The sequence below is a fragment of the Vigna unguiculata genome, chromosome 3, assembly GCF_037176805.1.
Source record: "Vigna unguiculata cultivar grain cowpea cultivar isolate G323 ecotype 2 chromosome 3, ASM3717680v1, whole genome shotgun sequence".
In the NCBI taxonomy this organism is placed as follows: Eukaryota; Viridiplantae; Streptophyta; class Magnoliopsida; order Fabales; family Fabaceae; genus Vigna; species Vigna unguiculata.
In genome coordinates this window covers 58,110,154-58,125,181 of record NC_140794.1, presented here as the reverse complement: position 1 = coordinate 58,125,181, position 15,028 = coordinate 58,110,154, and the positions used below count along the sequence as shown (strand labels likewise).

Here is a 15,028-nt window from a genome sequence, read left to right as displayed (position 1 = left end):
CTTTAAATTCACTTAAATCAATCTTCTACTTCTTCCTCAAATTATTCATCCCAAAAGAACACACCCTGAGTCTAAGACGGTATGAAAAATATGGGTAAACCGTTGTATCTTCCGAGTGAACCTCCTCCTCTAAAGACATAAAAACACTTTTAACCAATGTGCAACTCTTTTTACTTAAGAACATAATTGCCTAAGCGCTACGATTCAATTATGACTAACTCACTTAATCTTACGAAACAATTGATGTTATATGCAACCCTCTGATTCTTTACACCCAATGCTTAGATGTAAAAGTTTAATCATTTCTCATCGATTGATCATTTTAGCAAGGCTGATTTCATATTTGATTTGTAGCTATTTATCAACAACTTTTTTATTAACTACTTAAGTATATTTCAGTGACTTATTTATGATTTCTATGTTGTAGTAATTAGATTATGTAAGTTGATTAAAAGTTTAATGGTGTTGGATTGTCATTGTTATTGGGATGCAACACGTGTAGTAGGTTAATGACTCATTAGATAAATCATGTAAAGTAATATATATATATATATATATATATATATATATATATATATATATATATATATATATATGGAAACCGATCTAGCCATTTAGCCATATAATTAGAACTGTCAAAATAGGTAATCCGACCCGACCCGGCTCGATCCACCACGAATTGATGATTTAGTGAGCCAACACAATCCTGCTCACTTGTTAGCGAGCCAAAAAAACTCGAACTCGGTCCGACCCACCACGGGTTACCGGGTTAAACGGGTTAGCTCACGGATTCACTTAAATAAAAAAAATATTATTTTTTTTCAGTCAAAACTAAATTGTAATTCTAATTAAAATCTAAATAAATTTCAATACAATCCAAATACAAACTAAAATAAAAGAAATACAAATTATTTATGTGTTGGATACAAAAACAACTTAACATGATCCAAATATAAAGGTCAACTTAATAAAAATAAATAAAAATACTTGTGTGACCTTTTTATCTGCGGGTTGGTGAGCCAACCCGGCTCACCACGGGTTCAATCCGGATGAGCCGGGTTCTAAATAAGTCGGGTCAAAAATCAACTCGTATTGAAATTTGTAAAAAAAGTCAATCCAACCCGGCCGAACCCGTGGTGAGCCAGGTTGACTCGTGAGTTCCAATCCTTTTTTACGGCTCTAGGTATAATAACAATAGTTCATAATATTTACTTGACAAAGTAAAATATTAACTCAAAAGTTTTTATGGCAACACGACGACATTTATGGCTCAAATTATAAGGAAAAACATGTGATTTTAAAATGTGAAGAACGATATACAAGTTTAAGTAATAGATAAAAGAACAAATGATTATGTAAATAAAAATATATCTATTCATATTATTATTTAATTACCAAACTATCGTATTGGTAAATTTACTAATTTTTATAAGTAGCAATTTAAAATTCATAAAAAGTACTACTTGTTTCTTAAAAAATATTTTTAATTAAATAAGTAGTTGAAATTTTTAAAATTATTCCATCTTTGCTACAAAACAATGTCTCATTAACAACTAATTTTAGGTGACCAAAAGTTGGAAGCCACTATACTAACCAATCTAGATATCAATTTACAATAAAAAATTATTACTTACTAAAAGAATTACTATTATGAATAAAAAATTATAATTGGTCACTAAATTAGTCACTAATTAATTAAAGACCAATTTAAAAACTAACCGGTAGCTAATATTTAGTAATCAATTTAAAGATCAATTATAATTTTTTATTCATAATAGTGACTATTTTAATAATCAATAATTTTTTATTTTATAAATTGGTATCTAAATTGATCATATTATTAATTATTAATTTTTTATATCTAAAATTAGTTATTAATGAGACATTTTCTTAAACATGTCATAAATAATGACGTAATTTGTGTGTTGTAGAATTTGAATATACGTGCAAGCATTATCTGTTTCATGATTTCATATTCTAGAAATGTAATTCACATAAATATTTTGATCTAAAAATTGTCACTACAAATTTCTCAAACTATGCTTGGTTAAATTTTTAGGATATTTTTAAAATTTTAAAATAACTAAAATAAGAAAAGTTGAAGTTAATTATGAGAAAATTTATGAAATAACTTCCTTTAAAAATTTAATTTATCCACCACGGGAATAGAAAGAAATCATTCAAATTAAAAATATGTATAAGTTTGTTCAAAATAAAATATCCCAAAATATTTTTTTTTATAACCGTTAAAATAGAAAAAAAAATGTCGAAACTTCATTTAAGAAAAATCATAAATTTTCTATAACACATTCTCCTTAACTTCTTTTTTTTAATATTTTTGAAGGATTTACTCAATCTCCTACAAATCATAGTACACCTTAAAAATTCTGTGAAAAGAAAAAAGGAGAAAAAGTCTACCTCATCAAAATTTCTTTTAGTATAAATTCTTCTTTATTCTTTTTCTTAAATTGATTTTAGGAGATTTTGCATGTTGGAAGTTATGAAATTTTCAGGTGGGATCATTTTAAAATAAAGATGAATCTCTATTAAATAAAAATCATAAGGGTATGTCCCGTGGCGGGCGGATCTTTACGAGAATTGTTGGGGGAGTCAAAATAATACATCAAAAATTTATATATTTAATTATTGTCACTAATAAAATAAAATTAAATACATAATTTAGTATAACAATAACTAAAAAAATCACACATATCTAAAAAATTGTCAAAAGAAAATTCAATAATAATCAAACCACACTTAAATTCCAGTTATAAAAAACACAAAGTACAATTTTTTTTCTATTTTCATAAAATAAAAAATTAATATACAAGAGGCTGATTAAACTCATATTTTACTATCAAGTGAGACAAGAGAGAATTAACTTCTTCTTTATTTCTTCAAGAATGGAAGAAAACCTCTGAAAGATGAGAGCAAAAATAATAGATCTTTTTCTCTTCAGAAACATAAGAAGATAGGTGAGAACAATCTGTGAGAAACTCAAGACATATAATGGAACCACAATTAAGATTCGGTTATAAAAAAAAACACAGTACAATATTTTTTCTTCTATATTCATGAAATAAACAATTAATATAAAAGAGGATCATTAAATAAATTATTAAACTAATATTTCACTATCAATTGAGACCAAAGAATTATCTTCTTCTTTACTTCCATGAGAATGGAAGGAAGAGGACAGAGGATAAATAAGAGCAAAAGTAATATATCTTTTTCTCTTCACAAACAAGAAAAAACAGGTGAGAATGAAATATGAGAACAATTTGTGAGAAACTCAAACCATAATAGATAAAAAAATATAAAAATATCTTGATAAATCTTTTTATTTTTTATTTTTTATTATGTTTAATTTTATATTTTATTATTAATTAATATTAATTATTATGTTTATAAAAGAAATAAAATATTTGATTTAATTATAATATATTTTTTAATATCTATAATATAAAAAAATTAAAATATATATAATATAAAAAAATATTAAAAAAAAATTCAAAACTTTGGGGGGGCCATTGCCCCTCCCTGCACCAACGGTGCTCCGCCACTGCGTATGTCATATCATTGGTTTGAGTTTTATGTACATATGTTTAGCTATTTATGTGAGTATCGGAAAAGCTTGAACAAAGAAGCATTGATAGACAAGTGAAGCTCATTAAAATATGATAGTATATTAAGATAAATAATTTGTACATGAAGGTGAATTACCATGTTTGATTCTACGCAAGAATTATGTTGTTTTAATATATTAAAATTATTTAATTATCGAGATGAATGTGGATGATATATTATGTATTTTAGTAGTGAAAAGTTATATTCTTTTTATTAAGTAATATTGGTTCAAGTTGATATTAAGTTGGAACAAAATGGTCCATGGTATGCAAAAATACCAAGTTAATTGTTTATCAACTTTGATGTTATGTGTTACATTGTGATGAATCATTCAGAGATGGATTTACTAGAAAGATATGACAATAATGGAACGTGAGTCAATTTTACACAAGGGATTGAGATCTCCTTAAATCCACAATAGGTTTATGGATTTTATTCTTTATATGTTGTTCAACTTTCTCATACTTGAATTTTTAGCATTTCTTTCCTTAAGTATGAATCCCTTCATATTTATACATCCCCTCAAGTTAACCATGAGTATCATTTTACTTGTATTGTCGTTCATCTTTATGGGACACCCTTGCTTGAACTTTTGTTAGGAAGACATTTGATACACAATTTGTACTTTATTCGGGTTGGTCATTAGGATGAACTTAATTATGATTAGGGCTGGGCAAAATAAACCAAACTGCACTGCACTACCAAAAACTACACTGAACTAAGAAACTGTTCGCATGAACTGCACTGAACTGAAAAACAATTCAGATGAACTGAACTGAACTGTTATTCTTAAAAATAAACTGAATTGAACTGCACTGAATTGCACTGCACTATAATATAAACTAAACTGAACTGTTTTATAAACTGCATTATTTTTGGACTGAACTGCACTAATTTTTAACTTAACTACACTTCGTTTTTGAATCGAATTGCACTGATTTTGAATAAACTTCACTCTTTTTGAACTGAATTGTACTATTTTTGAATCGGTTTGCATTAATTTTGAATTGAATTGCACTATTTTTGAACGGAATTACACTATTTTGAATCGAATTGCACTAATTACATATGATTGTACTACGCAATAATAATCTAAAGTTTATAATTTGAAAGTGCTTAAAAAATAATACTTGAAATATGCATCATACTTCAATACACCAATTAACATTTTTATAATTTTTGTATTTATATTAAAGTTTTCCGTAACTTAAAATGTAATTAAAATATTAAAATTAATATAATAAATATAAATATCGGTATTAACTTATTTTTTATATTTTAAAATCTTATATAATATTACTTTTTAGTTTTACAATGTTTATTATGTTGTGTAAAAAATTTTAAAAGGATTTATTTTAGAAAATTCTCAAAATTAATATTTTTTTTAACATTTGTATTTATTAATATTTGTGTGAAAAATGTTATAAAAATTTTATGAAGTTCTAAAATTAATATTTAAAAAAAAATTAAATAAATTCTCTTTAAAAAAGTTGATGCCACATAATAAATATTTCAAAACTAAAAAATAATATTACATAAGATTTTCAAATAAAAAATACGTTAGTACCAATATTTATATTTATTATACTAACTTTAATATTTAAGTTACAAAAAACTTTAATATAAATAAAAAATTATAAAATTGTTAGCTGTCACAAAATTTAATTTTTAAAAATAACTTCTTTAAAATCATAACATAAAAATAACATTACATAGTAAAATTCATTCAAAATAAAATAAGATATTGAATTAATTTATAATTTTTTTTAATAAATTAATTATAAATATTTAATATTTTTCTCAAATAAAGAGTAAAGAAAAAAATTAAGACAAAATAAAATAAATATTTCAATATGAAAGAGAAAGAATAGAACGTAAGACATAAAATACATAAGTCCAATTCTTATCCTAATACCAATATTTTATTTGAGGTATTTTGTTCTTTCAATCTACTATAGTTCAATAGTTAACTTAGTTAACTTCGTTAACTTAACATAAGTTTAGTTTCTTAAAACTGAACTATTTTATAGTACAATTCAATTATTATTATGAATAGTTTAGTATATTTTAGTTTAATATAGTACAATTAACTATAGTTTAGTATAGTTTAATAAATTATATGGGTCTCTTAAGAAAATATTCATTGAGAAAATACAACAATTATGAAATATGAGTTTAAGATTGACAACATCCAACCATAAATCTCAAGACAATAAATTAATAATCATATTCATTATAAGTTCCTTAGCTTTTTTATTTATATGCAAAACTTAAACTTATATCTGAATTCCCAATGCGCAACACACAGGATACATGTATTTATGCATTGCTTATGGTTTTATTTTTGAAGATATGTAAATATAATATGATTCCGAATAGAGAAGTTTCTTTAAAAAATTTACATATTATGTAACTATTACTTTGAGATGTTATATAGATTACATGAAAAACTCTATCAATTTTATGTTTTAAAATATATTTTGTTTTCATTAAAAAAAAAATCCAATTGATAAAGCGTGCCTTTAACTCTCTTGAACTTTTAAAATTCAAACTCTCTTGAGCTAATGAAAATAACATGTCTTGAAAAGTCTTATATTACCAAGGATAACTTAGGGGGTGAGTTATATAATGAGCTCTAAGTCTATGATGTTTTTTGTCCTAGTCAAACACACTTTAAGCTTGTATTTGACTTTTCTTATACTCTTCTAGTAGAGTGTTGTGAGATTTGGGTTTAATTCTTGATTTGGAGAGTGTGGGTGTACTTGGGGTCAAAAGGGCATGGGAGGGTAATTTATATGTTGTACAAATTTTCACATGTTATTTTCTGATGGTCGTGGTTTTTCTCCGATTTTGAGGTTTCCACATTATATTCTTGTGTTTTTTGTTTTTATCTTATTTATATGTTAATATGGTGATTCTAGGGGTAAAAACAATAATATTCTTAATTGATGATGCGTTTTTTCAACAGTGGTATCAGAGTCGATGATAAAACCTGCTCAGACGAGTGCAGGTCCTTGTATTGAAAGTCTTCCTAGCAAAGGGTTCTAGGTAAGCGTGTTCCATTAAGATGAACGGTGGTACGAGAAGGGATACTTGTGGTTGAAAATGTTTTCGCTAGAGGGAGAATGTACCGATATGGTGGAAGGGACTCATCCTTGTCGGGGAGATTGTTAGGAATTCAAGTGTGAGTCTAAGTCTCACATTTGCTATAAATGAGAAAGTAGAACACTATATAAGAATAAAGACTCATAAACCCATCACCTTAAGGTTTTGAATTGAGTGTAGTATTAATGTCTTATGTCGTTAAACTCAGGTCTTATTGGTATTGTATTTCCAGTGAACCTCCTCCTTTGTAACCCAACAAATCGTATCAGAGTCGATGGTTAGTCTGGATGACCAGTTCAGATGAGTACAGTGTCCTCTAGTATATATATATATATATATATATATATATATATATATATATATATATATATATAAAAGAAAAGTTAACATAATTATGTTTTGGAAGTGTTTATGATTTTTGTTAATTATTTCTGTAAATGTTATCGTTTTTGTAATTGCATTCAAAAGATTTTAAAATAATGATTGATTTTCCACAAATATTTTAGGAGTAAAAAATGGAAATATAAAATAGCAGGAATTTACAATAACTACTTAAACACTCTAATTAACCGTAGTTAAGTTAGTGGTTAGATCTTGATTTTTTTTTATTAAGTTAAACAATGAAAACGTACTACTAATTTACACATTATTTGTACACAGAGTTTAATAATTGGTAACAATCTTTTGTTACATTATTATTATTATTGTATTTTTTTTATTCAAGGATTTTGTAGGTGTCTGCATTAGGATTATACACGTCTTTGTCTTTTCGGTTAATGGATGGACGGTTGTTGTATGCCTCGCCTCAATGGGTGAAATCATTCATGGGTTAAGGCATGTTTCATGTACTAATTTTCTCTTACGTAATAATAGCGTAAGTAAAATACAATGGATAATCATAAAGTCGCAAATATTATATTGTTTTTTTTTTCTTTTTTATAAATATACGAATACTACCATATAAGATTTTTCATATACTTTTAATGTATTCATATTTTTATTATTAAAACTTACCAACTATATACACAATTTTTTATTTCATTAAGACACACATGTAATGTTTTATATTAATTTGTATTTTATGAATACCAGCCATTTATATGATTAAATTAGCAACTTAAAAATTTATTTCTTCTCTATGTTTTTGCTTATATATATATTAAATTTTATGTATGCATAGTTTGAGTAAAGTCACTTTTTAGTCTTTAGATTTGGTTGGTGTTTTTTTATAAAAGTAAAATAAATTTTGAGATTTTATTAAAATAATCGTTATATTTAAAAGAAAAAATAAAATTGGTGTTTAGATTGTTGAGTACGTACGATTCAATTTGGTTCGTATAAAATTATTTTCAAGATAAACAATAAATAAAATGTAAAAATAAGTTCATATCTAACGTAGTTACTGTTGTCTAACACCAAAACAAAGTTTATAAAAATAGATTTCAAATGATAAAAATTAGATGAACATTTTAAGAAACCTAAATGAAATTGTTTAAAATTTTTCAAATATATAATGTGTGGGATAATATGAAATATTCAAATGGTCAATTATTGTTATAGATGTAGTCCATTTATCAATTAATTTATCAATTTTATAATTGTTGCGTAAATTTTGATATAATAATCCCATCTAATTGACAACAATCTATTATGACAACTATTTTGTAATTTTATGATAGACATATCTCTATAAATTTGACTTGTACTCTATGTGTTGGGTCATCAAATTTGCTCTATACAAGAATATATCATATCAAAGTTTAGAGAGTAAGGGGTTTGACACGAAAAGGTGCATTTAAGGATTATCATGACCGGTGGTGGATGTTTGTGATAATAGGAGACCATGGCCCCCAAAAATTTTGAATTTTTTTTTATATTCTAGGTATTTTTTTATATTTTAGGTATTTTGATTTTTTATATTATAAATATTAGGTAAATTAATGATGATTAAATCAAATATTATTTTATTTCTTTTATAAACATAATAATTAATGTTAATAAATAATAAAATATAAAATAAGACATAATAAAGAATAAAGAATAAAAATATTTATCAATATATTTTTTATTTTATTTTTCATTATGGCTTGAATTTCTCATAAATTGTTCGCATCTTTCATTCTCACCTTTTTTTTGTTTTTGAAAAAAAAAAGATATATTTTTTTCTCTTATTTCTCCCCGTTCTCTTCCATTCTTGAGGAAGAAAAGAAGAAGATATTTTTTTCGTCTCACCTTGATAGTGAAATATTAGTTTAATAATTGATTTAATGAGTCTCTTTTATATTAATTTGTTATTTTATGAACATAGAAGAAAACACATTGCACTGTGTTTTTTTATAATTGGATTTTAATTGTGGTTCCATTATATGACTTGAGTTTCTCACAAATTGTTCTCATTCTCATTCTTACCTATTTTCTTTTTGTTTCTGAAGAGAAAAATATTTATTATTTCTGCTATCTCATATCTCAGTTGTTGTCTTCTATTCTCGAAAAAATAAAGAAGAAAGTAATTCTTTCTTGTCTCATTTGATAGTCAAATATTAGTTTAATATTTTATTTAATGAGCTTATTGTATATTAATTTTTTATTTTATGAACATAGAAGAAAAAATATTGTATTGTGTGTTTTTTATAACTGAATTTTAAGTGTGGTTTGATTATCATTGAATTTTCTTTTGGTATTTACATCTCTCAATTTGTTATTAGATTATGATAAATTATTTTCTAGTCTTTTTTTTTAAATAGGTATATTGATGAAGAATAAAAGAATAAATTCATTTTTTAAAAGTGATAAAAGGGTCTCTGAAGATGAAAACATGACAAATTTAACTCTTCCATATATTCATTTTTAGTCTTATTTCATTTTTAGTTATCGTTATACTAAATTATGTATTCATTTTTATTGTATTAGCGATAATAATTAAATGTATAAATTTTGGACATATTATTTTGGCTTCCCCAACAATGTTAGTCAAAATCTACCAGTGATCATGACAGTGACAATGACGGAAGGCTAGTCCTTATCCTTTTTTCGCATCAGTTTCATATTTGGTATGAGAGCATGTTAAATACCTTTGCCTTGTTTTGAATATGTCGTGGCTATTATTTTGGAATTTTTATTGTGTTTTTTCTTTGTTTGATATTAAACCTAATATTTTCAGCGTTGGAAGTGTTGCAATTGATGAATGGGGCGTTGTTGTTATGGGTACAAAAGATTTCGGAGCATTGACATTGTGACCCTTCGAGACACTTGCTTATGGCATTTGAAACCATTTTTTTGATCATGGGTGTGCTTATTATTTTTTTTAGGTTGAAGATAAATTAAAAACATCTTTTATTTTGTCAAAATAAAATAATGACAGTAAATAACTTTGTTTTAAACTTTTTCCTTCCAAAACTTATAATTATTCTTTTTTAGTTGCGAAATATCATGATGTATACCATATTCACATATTTAAAAAATGCAAAATTTTTAAAATGCATTCTCATTATCATAATTTGAGAGATTATAACAAAATAATGTTTTGTTAATACAAAATGAATCTAGTGACATAAAGTTCGAAGAAAATATTTTCTATAAGTTTTTGTACGTGCTATAAAGTTGTGTTCGTGATATATATATATATATATATATATATATATCTTTTGTACGTACTATGAGTACTATTAGACTTTGTACGTAATATATGTTTTGTACTTTTATAAGTACGTTTTTTATGTTGTATGATTAATTTATATACGTGAATATTATTATTTATTTTGGTTCCATTATAAATATTGTTGATGCAAATATTTATTTGAAATGTTTTATCATCGGTAAAACATAAAAGTATAATAGTTTTATCACTTGGTGATGTGAGTGAGTTTAATTGAGTAAGACTTTAATCCATAAACAAATTTTATGTCACTAGATTCACTTATTAAGGCACGTATTTACATCAGTCAAACATAATAATATATTAAGTTTTATCATTTGGTGATATGAGTCTAATTGAGTAAGACTTTAGTCCATATGCATGTTTTATGTCACTAGATCCATGCATTAAGACGTGTTTGCATAGGTAAAAGATGAATAATTTTTAATTTTATCATTTGATTATGTGAATCTAATTAAGTAAGACTTTAACCCACAAACAATATTTATGCCATTATATTCATTAATTAAGACATGTTTGCATTGACAAAACATTATTTTGTTATAATCTCAAATTATGATATTGAGCATGTATTTTACAAAATATAAAATTTGCAGTTTCTCGATCTATGAATATTTATGGTATCCATTATGGTATTCCCAGACTAAAAATGGATAATTATAAGTTTTGGAAGGAAAAGTTCTTCTCCATTTGGATTGGATGAACATTGATTATGCTATTAGAAAAACTAAATCATCGTTATTACTATGACCAACACTTCATATCATATGTTGTTGATCTATGTGAGAAGTCAAAGAGGTTAAATTGTCACTTTGTTATGTGAGTGAAGATCAACGTTTTTTCAATATTTAGGATTCTTTTTATCTGCATGACAATGTGAGAGGTTGAGATTTACTAAAGGTCATTGATGAACAATTCATAGATTTGTTAAGTCTCTTACCAACAGTATTGTCATGTACTTTTCATCTTTAACGCTCATTAGAATCAAGAGAGTGCGTGATCACCTCATGCGCATAAGGGACATCATGACTCAATTGAATACCTTAGAGGTTACCATGTCTGATTCCCTTATACTACATTGTATTTTGTATACTTTGCCCCATTAATATGCTCCTTTTAAAATTGCTTATAACACTATAAGCACAAGTGGTCTATTAATATATTAATTAGGGACCATGTGTGTTCAAGAAGAGGAAAAATTATCGGAGGAAGGTCAAATGATGAACTTGACTACTTCTCTTAAGAATAAGGAGAATCAAGTTAATCAAAAGGGAAATATATATGCTAAGTAAGCTAATTATAAAGAAGGTGTCTAAGTGTTTCTTTTGTAAAAGAAGGGACACATGAAGAAGGATTGCGCAAAGTTTAAGAATTAGCTAGTGAAGATAGGTAATTATTTTGTTTTTGTTTGTTATGAATTTAATATGACTAGTATTAATCAGAACACATGGTGGATTGATTATGGAACTACAATTCATGTTTGTACCATATAGAGTATGCAAAACCTAAGGAGACCACTAGAAAGTGAACATTGTATCTATTCAGGAAGCAACATGAGTTCACATGTAGAGGTCATTGAGACATGCAATTTGGTTTTAAGCAGTGATTTTATTTTGTGTTTAGAAAAGGTCTTTTGTGTTCCTAGTTTTGATAAAAACTTAATTTTTATTTTGCGATTTGTACATTTGGGTGTTTCTTTTAATTTTATGGAATATATTTTTACTTTGTTGAATAAATCAAAAGTTGTTGGTTTTTATGAATTATATGGTGGTGTTTACTCCATCAAATTACAAATTACATTGATTATAACTTAATGCATGTTTCTACTGGGTTAAACTGAAGTGTTGTGAATGAGCATTCATCTACCTTATGGCATCGAAGATTCGGAGATTGAGACATATTTGCTTCTAGAGAATCAAACGATTAGTAAATGATGGAGTACTTAGTACACGTGTATAATAATGTGTTGCGACGATAATAAAAATAGTATCAAATATAATTATAATTAAAAAAAACATTGATAGCACAATAACCATAATGAAAATAATAATAATATCTATAACAATATATGTGTATCTATATTTCGTTATTCCAGTTTTATCCTTAATATTATTTTAAAAATAATTATTTTATAAATAATTTACCTTTAGCTATTATTCTAAAAACTTCTTTTGTCTTTTAATTTTAAAAACTTATCATATTTTACTTTTCTAATTTTACATTAAATAATTATTTTAAAAATTAATTATATTTTTTTATTGATTTTAACTCAATTTTTTATGAAAATTAGAAAATGCACATAGGCACGACAATGTTGTGTTTTCGTTAGTAATAGTAGAAATGATAACAACAACAAAAATCACAGTAAGAATAAATGCAAGATGATAATGATAATATTCTAAATAATAATAGTAGTCAAAATAATGATAATGATAATAATAATTATGATAACAAACTAGGGGTGGCAAAACGGTTGGGCCCAATGGGCCAGCCCGTCAGCCTGTGTTAAAAGGGACAGATTGAGTTGAAGATTTCTATCTGTCAACCCATTCTGGCCCGTCCCGTCCAACCCATCCGGGTCCGTTAGCCAGTTTCAAAAAAATAAAATAAAATAAAAGTAATTAAAAAGATTATTTTTTTTATATTATATTTTTTAAATGTGTAAATATATAATAATATTGTCATTTAAATCATTAACACATACACATTATGTTTCAATTATTAGTTATAATTGAATAATTTAATATGTAAATTTAATAATTATTTTAGCTTATCTAATTAAAAACATTAACTAATCAATTAAAAGTTTAAAAAATATTTTATTTAATTAAATATGTCTTTAATAATAATTTATATGTATATATAAACAAATTTACAAAATAAAAAAATTTAAAAATTTTGAAAACAAATTAAAAAACTTTAAAAAAAAAGTGGACGGGTCACTCCGGCCCTTTAGCCCGTCCTATACAGGACGAGTTGTGATTATTAGCTCGTTTCTATTTGACGGACCAGCCCGACCCACCTGTTTTTGACGGGCCACATACAGACTGAGCCAAAACAGATCGAGCTAGCCCATTTTACCACCCTATAGCAAATTGATATCGATAATAATAATAACACAAATAGTGATATTAAGATATGATTATAGAAAAAATAATTGCAAAAGGTTTTTTAAAACCGTAAGATTGGTAGTAGACCGCCATTATATGGATGAAATAAAAATATGTATCTTATTATATAATCTATATAATTAAAATATGATACAGAAAATTATCTTATATCATAAACAAGTTTGGGATCTTTCTTCTTGCATCTCCAAAATTTCTTCTACACCCCCAAAAAAAAGTTAAAATCACAAAAATACCCTTTAACCATTTAAGTGAAGTCATTCCAAAAGTCAAAATATATAACTGGAAGTCGACTTTTGAAAGTCAAAATATATTACTGGAAGTCGACTTTCAAAAGTCAAGATATATTACTGGAAGTTGACTTCTGGATGTCAAAATATATTACTGGAAGTCGACTTCCAAAAGTCAAGATATATTACCGGAAGTCAAAATATATTACCGAAAGTCATTATATATTATCGGAAGACGACTTGCGAAAGTCAAAATTAAAAAAAAAAATCATTTTTTGTTTTATTTATTTAAAGTTTAATAATATTTTAGTTTTAGTTATTTTTATATTTTTGTATTTATTTTTTCAGTACATTAACTAAAAATAAAATTATATATATAGATATTAATATTTTATTTTATTTTTCAAATATATATTAAGAAACATGAAATCATAAAAAATAAATAAAAAAAACTTATAAAATTTAGAAAACATAAACTTTAAATAAAATTAAAAATAGTTAAAATAGAATTAATACTTTTTTAATATAAAGTTTATGTATTTTTAATTTAATTTATTTCTTAAGTATTTTTAATATATATTTAAAAAATTATATATATATATACATAACTTTTTTTATATAATTTATTAAAAAATTAAACTCAAAAATAAAATTAAAAAAAAAAACTTTAAATTAAAAAAATTTAAATGAAATATATATATATATATATATATATATATATATATATATTTCAGACTTCCGTAATATATTTTGAATTTCGGAAGTTGACTTTGGGTAATATATTTTGACTTTCGGAAGTCAATTTTCGATATTATATTTTGACTTCCGGTAATATATTTTAACTTTTAGAAGTTGACTTCCGGTAATATATTTTGACTTCCGGAAATTGACTTCCGGAAGTTGACTTTTGATAATATATTTTGACTTTCAATAGTCAACTTTTGATAATATATTCTTACTTTCGAAAGTCAACTTCCAATAATATATTTTAACTTATGGAAATCAACTTTCAGTTGCGGGTTTGATGTCCTTGACTTTACTTATATGATCAAAGGAAATTTTTGATATTTAAAAAAATGTTTGGAGGTGTAGAAGAACGTTTGGAGGCGCAGGAAGAAAGATCCACAAGAGGAGGAGATAGCGTTAGTGGGCCGGGCTTTTATTAATCTATAACATGGTCCTGGACTTGGTTTCGTTCCTCCTCATACACAAAAAGCATCACAGTTTCGTGTTGATGATACGGATATAGATATACATGTACATAAGTTGTTATTTAATATTCT

At 25.3% G+C, this 15,028-nt stretch overlaps 1 pseudogene; it reads left to right on the top strand.

Annotated features, from left to right (window-relative positions):
* Positions 1-9,733: 9,733 nt before the first annotated feature.
* Positions 9,734-11,763, top strand: LOC146887973 (uncharacterized; annotated as a pseudogene).
* Positions 11,764-15,028: the final 3,265 nt, after the last annotated feature.